The following is a 10,099-nucleotide window of genomic DNA, read 5'->3' as shown; positions in this document are numbered from 1 at the left end:
CGCTTAAAAAAAATTACATATTCATAACGGACAGATTTAACGTTTATTACAATATTTTTCAACATTTTGAGCTCAAATTACTCTAAACTTTCTGGAATATCTCTGAGCAATTGGAGCTGTAAAAACTATGAATTGGTTAAGTCTTTAGCTAAACATTGTTTTTAAACCTCTTACATTTGTTTAATAACTTTTATTAAAGTTACAGTGAGCATAATTTAAGAATCTAAATGATCCATGAAATTCCCTTTCTTTTCATTCCTCATTCGCCAAAATCCAAGCACCGTTAAATGAATGAAAACTCCTAATATCAAATATAGTCTTCTTTACTTAGTGGGAAATAGAACTTTTCAAATTTAACTTAATGTGGTATAGCCGCAACCTGGTTGTGCTTGGGATACCCTTACACCATGAATGGAGAGAGAACGTGGTGGAAGTCATTCAATTATTATCATAATTTATTTTAATCAAATCAAAGGAAAGAAATCATATAATCGAGAACCGAGTGCCTTAACTTCAAATGCTTTTAAATGGTTGGATATGCTTGGGACTAAGTAGTTTTTACAGAAAAACATGTCATTCCTTACTAAAAACTTTATAGGCCTTCCTTTTGTATATCTGAGGACTCCAGATTTGACTTACACAACTTTTGAGCTTCGCATTAGACCATTAGTAATGTCATCAAATATTTTAACTTTAGTAAAGGCTTAGACAATTTTTCATTTTTCAATTCATTTATAGATTCAATTCCATATTTACTGCATACGCATATACAGTTCTGGATGTTATTAATGCATCCATACTATTTACCTTCGCTTTGCTATTGGGTAATCCGTTTGTATAAGGGAGGTATAGGGGACCAACATTCCCAGCTACATTCGCTCACAGTAACGCAATTAGTTCGACGTTAAGGGAACCCCAATGTAAATTTGTACTACCGAAATTCCTATCCCCTTTGGCCAGGATATTGGGAGGCGATGTCTCGGCCCCAATATCGGTAAATATAACTTGTAGCCCGCTGAATTTACCAGGACAAATTAATTACAGTCATGAATCAAACTAGAGATTTTAGAGATAAAATGAACAGACTTTTTTTTGTTGGAAATCTAATTATTTTCCCTAGAACCAATTGGAAGAAAAAAAAAATAGGTACCTTTTTTTACCTCGTCCATTTCTTACTCACAACACATCCACTAGGACATTTAGTGTGTTTATTATTAGACCATAAATTTCTTTGCTTAAATATTTAATTTGACTAATAATTTAAAAACTGGAACCTCGTGGATTTTCCGTTGTGTCCTTTAAATTGAAAGATGGCTTATTGCTTCTTTTAAGATTCTAAGCTTCTTGAACAGTTCTACTGCATCGGAAAGTAAAACCATTTTTAGAACTTGTTAAGGAAGTCAAAGCAGGCTATAAATAAACAGTCTGGCCTTATGATCACAGCGGAAACCAGTTCTTGTCACGACGGGGTGGAAGTGCATTCTGGGAAGGTCAATCGTAAACATTCGTGGAACAGGAAGAAGTTCAGATATTTATTAGACATACAAGCTTTAAACTTTTTTTAAAAAGATAGATAGCTCAATCGGAATTATCTAATGACTATCATATTGCTAGATTGTTTATGAATGATTATGAAAAAGTTTTTTGTAGTAGTGTAGATATTGAAAAACCATTAAACATTTCATTAGACGATAAGTAAACAATATTAGGCTAATGTATGCTGAAAAAAATATTTTATTGGGTATCTTTGCATATTAGGTGAGGTAGCTTACTGTTTTTCTAGGCTACCAACTAGTCAGCTATTACGCCCCTTTTTTATTTTGTTTTATGTGCTGTTCTAATCTTAATTGGTATTCCGATGTTTTATAGCTACTCAGGGTTGATAGTTTATATCTATTTCCTGCTATGTTAGCATTTATAAATTGTATTGTTTTTATTGGTATCTTCAATTTATATTATTGTATAAAATAAATTTATACCGCTACAACCGATGAAAATTATTTTGTAAGAAAGTACTGTTACTTGACCAACGGTTGTGCAAAGAGGTGATTTGTTCAGATTCACACCAGATGTTTTCAATTTACCCACATTATCATGCCGGATCCCGGAGTGATCCGGAGCCCCCAGCGTTGCCTCACGGCTACAGTGTCATAATAAAAATATCATTGAATAGGTTCTTTTATTTAAGATTTTATCTGTTCTTATTTATTTTTTAAACTAATTAATATCTTTAATAGTATCATATTTCAATACATTCTATTTTATCAGGGATGATGTATTTTTTTTTTTTTTTATTCCAAGATTTAATTAATTTATTTTATTTTTGTATACTATATATATATATATATATATCAATATCAGCTGATCGAATGGATATCACCAGGGAAAGAAAACTATAGAGTACTAAACGAAATTTTACAGGCATTGCGCCGTCAATACTTCTGGTGGGGTATGAAGCGCACTATTCAAGAAACCATTGGTAGCTGTTCCGTATGCCTGGGTGCGAAATACGATAGACACTCACCACAAGCGACACAGGAAGAGACTGCTTCTGCAGTGGGTCATAATGGTTGACGTATTTAGCAAATTAGCAAAAGCGTACCTATTGAAAGAGGGGTCGGCAGAAGCAGTGTTAAGAGCCCTGCGAACATGGTTCCAGTTTTACGGCGTCAGGGAATAAATGAAAGCCTTGGAGGTAGGGTGACACCTCAACACCCCGGGACATCAAAAGAGCAGAGGAGGGATTGGAAGGCTCCACAGCACTCTCAGTGACCATCTGCGGAGGTATCAGTTCGAAAAGGGGCTAGAGCCGGATGAAGCGATGGAACGAGCAATCGTGGTATTCGAGATAGTTTTTGGACTGCGGGGACGCCGTAGGAATTATCGAGATACACCGATGGAGGCGAGCAATATCACCGTTCATTGTATGGCACAGATGTGGGCAAAAGTCAAGAACAAAATTGAGAAGGAGAAACGCAGAAGAGTGGCACGGCACAACATCAATGTCCGTGATTTGATGGGCCAGCTTAAAATCGAGACGATGGTGTAGCGGAAAGTGGGAATTAATAAGGGGAAAGAGCTGCAGAGGTATGAAGGCCCATTCAGAGTGGTCACCATTAGAGAGCATAACGTTGTCACCATATAAAGAGTAAATGAACTGGATTCAATAAACATCAGTCTTTGAGTTTAGTTTAGACAGATATAATGCACTGCTTTATTATATGTTGAATAATTTAACGGGGACTGGCAGGTTTTGCATTTTGGTTGGTCCATAGGTAATTAAATTTATATAAGTTAGATTGGTGAGACCAATCGTTATCCTGGCCACAAGCACATCTCTGTTGTTCCCTCTTGCGGTACTTAAACTATTTCTAGCTATTTTTGATATTTCTTAATATTATATTCATATTCAGTGAAATCTGCCCACATAGATTCCGAGTTTTTTCGGACCCTATATTTTAGATACAATTTGATATCATTCGGTTAATGTTTCCTAGCACATTATATGCTTATTTGGTGTTATACGAAGGAGATTTATGAGATTCCAAGATTTTTTTAATTTCTAAGATAACGTTTTATGGATTAAGATTTAAATGTTTGTATTAATTTTATTTCTTGTAGCTTAATCTCTTTTGTTTGGTTTCTACTACTGATATGTCCCCTAAAATTGAGATTGATTGGTAAACACCCGATTTAGTTATTCAAGAGAATAATATAAATGTTTTAAGGTTTCCGATAACTTTGATCTATCCTTATTTTATTGGTAAAAAAAAATCACCTAATTAGGTGTTTATCGCGGTATTGTACTGGCAATGCCGAACGGGGCTTGAGGTTTTCCTGCTAAGCTACATGGCCTTGGAAAGGAATAATACACTGTGACTCATATGCATAATGGCGGAAACGTATGAGCATTTAATTTTGATTCACACTGCCTCAATGCACTCAGGGCCAAATCGCTTAAGGAAACTGTACTCTACGTCCTGACGAATAACGATTTCATTTGCTAGTTACCGAAGCATATGTACTGTTAAACAAAGATTCTGTGTATGGATGAAAAACCGTAGTGCTTCCAGAAGCCTTAGATTTTGTGAAAAGAGGATCTGCTGAGATGCCGTCTGACAGAAAGGGCACAGAAGAATACAGAACAACTAGGGGACGAGAACTGGATGTTTTTAAAACCCAAATAAAGTAATGGATAAAAATAATGACATTCTGGAAGTTTTTGGAAAAAAAGGTTTCATAGTTGCTCCTCTGCATTTGACATATAAACTGGACTTAACGATTGAGATGCTCACAATGTTATATTTAACATAGCTTCATAATTACGCCAATTAGTATACTCTGTATAGTATTCTGCATCGGTGCCAAGAATATTTTTTTAGGAAAGGGAGGTAATGAATAAATAAGCCCCAATATCTTTTTATGTGATTTGAAAAAAAAAAAACTAATGATGTAAAACTTATTAAAATGAAATAACGCGGATTAAGCCCTCTTGAAAATTCAATGGTTTAATAATTTGCATCTTATTGAATTACATGATAAAATAAATTTGTATTATTTGATGTTCAAAATTTTTAAACATTAAAATAAATTAATTAAACAGATCAAAAGTTAACGGCTTAATGAGGGCTCTTGGCCACGTATGTTTAAGTGAACGCTAGCGTAACAAAATATGTGTGTTAATGGATAAAAATCAATAACGACTAAATATTTTGAGATTAACAATTTTATCGATTGATTTCAACATAGCATAATGTTGTTATAAAAAATGTTATAAAAATAGGGAAAATAGTGCTGTAGTATATTTGTATGAATTATATCAATCATAATAACAGTAGATCATAATCATATTAGCAATAATATAAATATAATATATATTGCAGAGTAGAAGTAAAACATAATTATAGATATGTGGTGTCATAATATTTTAAGGATTATACATTTTTTTATATGAATGTGGATGTAAACTTGTATTAAAAGAATGCTCTATTAATAGTTTTATTGCTAACATCGCATTCTATTATACCGAGTACTTACGGATGAAATGTCAATAATTAAGGAGACGTTAGTTTTACCAAAATTTAGTTAAGTGCGACCAGCCTCAGCTTTCTTTATCAATTCGTTGTTGAGGTGTAATTTTTTAAAACATTTTCTGAGAAAATAACGTTTTTACCTTTCAAAAACAAACTTTCTATCCTGTATCTAAAATAAATAATTTATGGAAAAACTGGGCATAATCTCGTGCAATGATTTTTTTTTTGGTATGATCTTGGAGATTTCATAAAACTTGGTCCACTTAATAAATTTCCAAACATTAGGTATGCCTACCTTGAATTTCGAAGAGATATTGAGGTTGTGAGGTAAAAAAAAATTAAGAGACCTTTTTATTAAATTTACAGCAATTGGTGCAATCCGAGAACTAAGTGTTATTTTTGTTCTAGTTTTATTACCTAGATTTTCCCCCAAAATGTTTCTAAAGTTGGTTACTAGTGCAAACAGTATAATAATCTGTTATACTGTCCAAACTAATAAGTTTGGAATGGTACTTATTCTTGGTATAACAAATTTACTTTCTATTAATGTTGTTTTTATTTTCTTTAGATGTGAATGTGGTTATAATAAAATAAAAGTGAAAGTTAAAAATAAAGTGACATGTAATACTAAAATAATTGCTCATTTAGTAATCTCTAGTAGTAACGTCTAATTTGATTTATGATACTATATCTAGTAATTTTCAGATAACAGTTATTATTCATTACCACTAATTTTTCCAAACGTGTAATGGATCCACATACATTACACGTTTGGAAAAATGAAATAAATTACAGATTATTGTATAACTTCAAACCGATCAAGATTAGTAGATTAAGTCTTATTAGTATTTGATTTCATTTTGTTTTCTAAATTATAAGATTTTTATGACAACCAACTTTAATCCATAAAAAATAAAAAAAATTATTCGGGTTAATTATGTGTTTTGTTCGGATAAATAATAATAAAAATGAACTAAAAGATGTTTCTATTTCTACTTTTTAATTTATAATAAACAACAACACAAAATTTATATACAAAAGCTGTATCGCAGTATAAAACATATTTTATATTTTTAATTGATATCCCCCAATTAAAAGATATAGTGTAATATACATCTACGACATAAGTTCTGAATAGATAATTTTAAATTTCTTAATAGAATATTCCTAAGACAGTTTATTGTGCACATAAGTACATGGAAATTCTCAGTATTTATTATTTCATTTTGTACTTGGCGAAAGTAGGTTGTGACATTGTTGTGGACTCCAGTTTATATTCGATTCTTATGTCCAAATACTTTGGGGTTTGTTGGAGAAGAATTAATCCTAATGAAGAAAAGCCGATAGCGAATTGGCGAGGAAAGAGGCGACAAGGATCGGGAGGGATCGCCATTGCTCGTGCAATCAATATCCCGAGCTGAGCTCTACCTGTGGAGGACCTGTTGTGTGGCAACCTGTTGTCCAAGGCACGTACTCATGAGTGATGTCTTCCTCTTGATGGCCAATTATCAATCGAAACTTTGGTCTTGCAGTTTAGTAAGAGGCTTCTTGTAAGGTCTTCTTATGGTATTGCTTAAGTAAAAACGCGTCCTATGAACTAAAAAAATTTATCTAGTGTACTCGAAAAATTATAATGGTTTCCTTGTTTATGAATTTAGTCCACATTCTCAGGGTTAGTTTCTCGTTCCTCGAGCGATGTAGAAGAATAGACATATTCTAATGAGGATCCCAATTACAGCGAAAGATGGAAGTAAGGGCGAACGCTGGTTATAATTTTTAGCAGAAAATTTAATTTTGGAATCATTCATGCGATATTTATTAGAATACTATAGTAACCGATAAAAAGAAAGAATAATAAAATTAAAATATTATTAATTGCTGATTTATTAAATTTACCTTCCATTTATTAGATCGTAACTGATTTTCTGCAATGATACTATTTAAATAAATATCGAATATAAATGAAATAAATACCCGACCAGTTGAATATAAAGCCCACTTTTCTCGTCTGATTCAAAACATGCCCGAATCCGTTATAATCTATACAGACGGATCAAAATCAGACCAATCAGCAGCATCGTCCTTTGTAACTATTGACTCAACGTTCAAAATTAAACTCCACAAATTATGCAACATATTCACTGTCGAACTAAATGCAATAGCTGCAGCACTTCACTTCTGTTTATCTTTGAACCACACCAATATAACAATAATTACAGACTCATTAAGATCGATAAAAGGTTTAGATTGTATGTATCCAGAGCATCCTGAAATTTCCTGCATCCATTTTCACTTAAAAACTGTATACAATATGGGTATGTCAGTTACATTTATAAGGGTTCCAAGCCATGTAGAGATCGCTGGGAATGAACAGCCGATCACGCTGCAAGAGAAGCACTTGCCGCGCTTCCGAGCGGGGTAAAGCCATTTTAACTCCGTCAGAGATGAGCAGGCCTCTTGGAAAGGAAGTCAAAGATAAATGGCTATCTTTGTGGAATGAAAGCTCAATGAGTAAATTAAAAATTATTAAAAAGGATGTCAAGCCCTGGAGTACCTCCATATAATCAAATTAAGAAATAAATAAAATTAAATGAATATAAGCAAAGTTAAATAAAATATAAATGGCGTTGATGACCAATGAATTTTGGCGCCACTAAACCAAAACAAAATAAACAAACTATTTAAATAATTATATATAATATTTCCTTATTATTTTTTATATTTTCCAATTTTATTTTCACTTACGGATGTATGGAAAATATAGTAAGTGGAAGTATTGTGATCGTGCAAAATTTTAAATTTGAGGTCCTCTGAGTCCAAATAATAATAAAGTCTTGCTAAGTGGTCTGAGTATGTGTAAACAGCATAGCTCAGAAACGAAACATCGTTAGAAGTTACAATTACCAATTTACAGAATGGTCATGCTTGGCCTTGCAAAAGATGTTCTTTTTAAAATCGAACAATGGAAATTGCCACTTTAGCGTGCCACCAATCGATTTTACACTTTTTTAGAGTTTTCTCAAAACAACTCAAACTATTTTGATTATACTCTTTAAATAAATGTACAATTAAATGGTATATAATATCTGATAGATCTTATCATCATCGAAATAGACAGGGCTGAAATAAGGAATTAAAAAAAAAAATCATTCACTAAAGTTCCTTTGATTTTGCACATGTAAAATAACTAATCAGTTCCCATTATTGGCAATAATACTCAATGAATATATATTCATTCAATTCTTCAATATTTTATGTACATATATAAATTTGGTAATATTGAAGAATTTGGTAAATAATTTAATAAGACAAAGGCAAAAAAGGGGTTTTAATTGGAAAAACCGATACCAACTTTTATACTTTTGTATTCTTGGTAGGGACAAAGTTGATGTTATTTTCGTCTCAATAAACCCTAAATTTCATAATTGTTATTGTTTGTAAAAGCTGTGTGATTGATTTTACGGTTTTACATGGTTACCTTTACATTGCATTAAGACGTAACTGAGGTGGTAATGAAATAAGATACACCACTTTCTGCTTCAAATATCTGACTTATAAGTGGTATATCTCATTAAGCCCCTAAAAATATCCCTTGAATTTCTTTAAAAATAATTCTCAAAATAGAAATTAACTTATTATAAAGCATTTTATACTAAGTATGTTGCATAGTTTTCTAAAGTGGTTCTACTAAAACCTATGATTTTCAACCCTATTTCTTCCACTGTCTTATACAGTGATATTTTTATTTGATTTGTGTTATGGAAGTCACGAAGAGAGAAGTTAAACATCTGATTGGCGAAGAAAATTATAGCTTCTATATTATTAGATAGAATATTTCTTTTAGGTTTTCCTTATAAAAGATATATTGAGTAAATTAATACTGTACCACCTTTACTGCAAAATTAAATCTGAAACTAAGTCAGCCATCGATCTTTGTTTGTAACATTAGAGATAGGTTTGCACAAATTTACGAGACTTCAAGAAAAATAAAAAATAAAAAAAAAATAAAATAAAGAAAGACAGGTATATAAATGTAAGAAAGAAAGGCAATATACGTCTTTCAATTAAAGAGAACTGTAGTGAAATTGCAGCACTGGCTCATTCCAATCTGTAAAAAAAAATATTTTAAATACAAATTTTGTGTTTCAGAAGCTTGATATAATAATATATTATATAATAATCAAATAAAGTTGTTTGGGTCTATTTTGTTTTCAACTAGGAATTCGCAAATAGTGTTGGGAACACTCAAGGGAAGTGATATTTTATGTAGCTCCTTAAGGAGTCTTGTAGTCCTATGCGAGAGTTAAGTTACATCAATCGCTTATATATATTTCAATAGAGTGTAGAAAATATTATTTAGATAGATTATAAAATAGCGAGGAATGAATATTTTATCATTTAGTTGCGATAATAAAAGTTATAATCAGTAATAATATTACTTAACTATAACTGTTAATAAATTACTAAAATGTCCACTAAGTATATATTGAGAAAATCTCCAAAAAACCAAACTTCAGGTTGAATCAACAAAAATATAACTCGAAATATTATATATACATAAAAGGAAAGTAGCACTGATACATCATAGCATTGCGAAAAATCATTTTTGAAAAATACCATGATTTTAGACATCTCTCATAATTACAAAATATTAATTAATTTTTATGTTTAACAAAACAGAATGCAATAATGCAAGCTGTTCAAAATATACAAGGCCTCTCCGAGTGATGAGAAAATTGAGTTTGAAAGGAGAAATTTTGGAACAGGCGTTAGATTCTGGGTGCCTGGATCAACGAAAGCGGCTATATCGATGGATAGGTGTCGCACGCACTGGAAACAGCTGGAAGAATGTTCGACTTAATCCGGAAAGGTATTCTCGACAGAAAAGAGGCGACGAAGAGAACAAATATATCCGTCTACAGGTTAAAGTTCTTGCCCATATTTTTTCCTCGTCTCCTTTTCTATAGAGGATGTCCTCTCTCTCTGCGCAGCGGTTAATAGGGGTTGGATTATGATGATAATGACTAAAATATTTAGCATGTGGATTAATTAAGGGACAACAAAAA

This window comes from Halyomorpha halys, unplaced genomic scaffold, assembly GCF_000696795.3.
Source record: "Halyomorpha halys isolate HHAL.00 unplaced genomic scaffold, Hhal_1.1 Scaffold522.1, whole genome shotgun sequence".
NCBI lineage: Eukaryota > Metazoa > Arthropoda > Insecta > Hemiptera > Pentatomidae > Halyomorpha > Halyomorpha halys.
Note: the sequence above shows the minus strand (reverse complement) of the source record.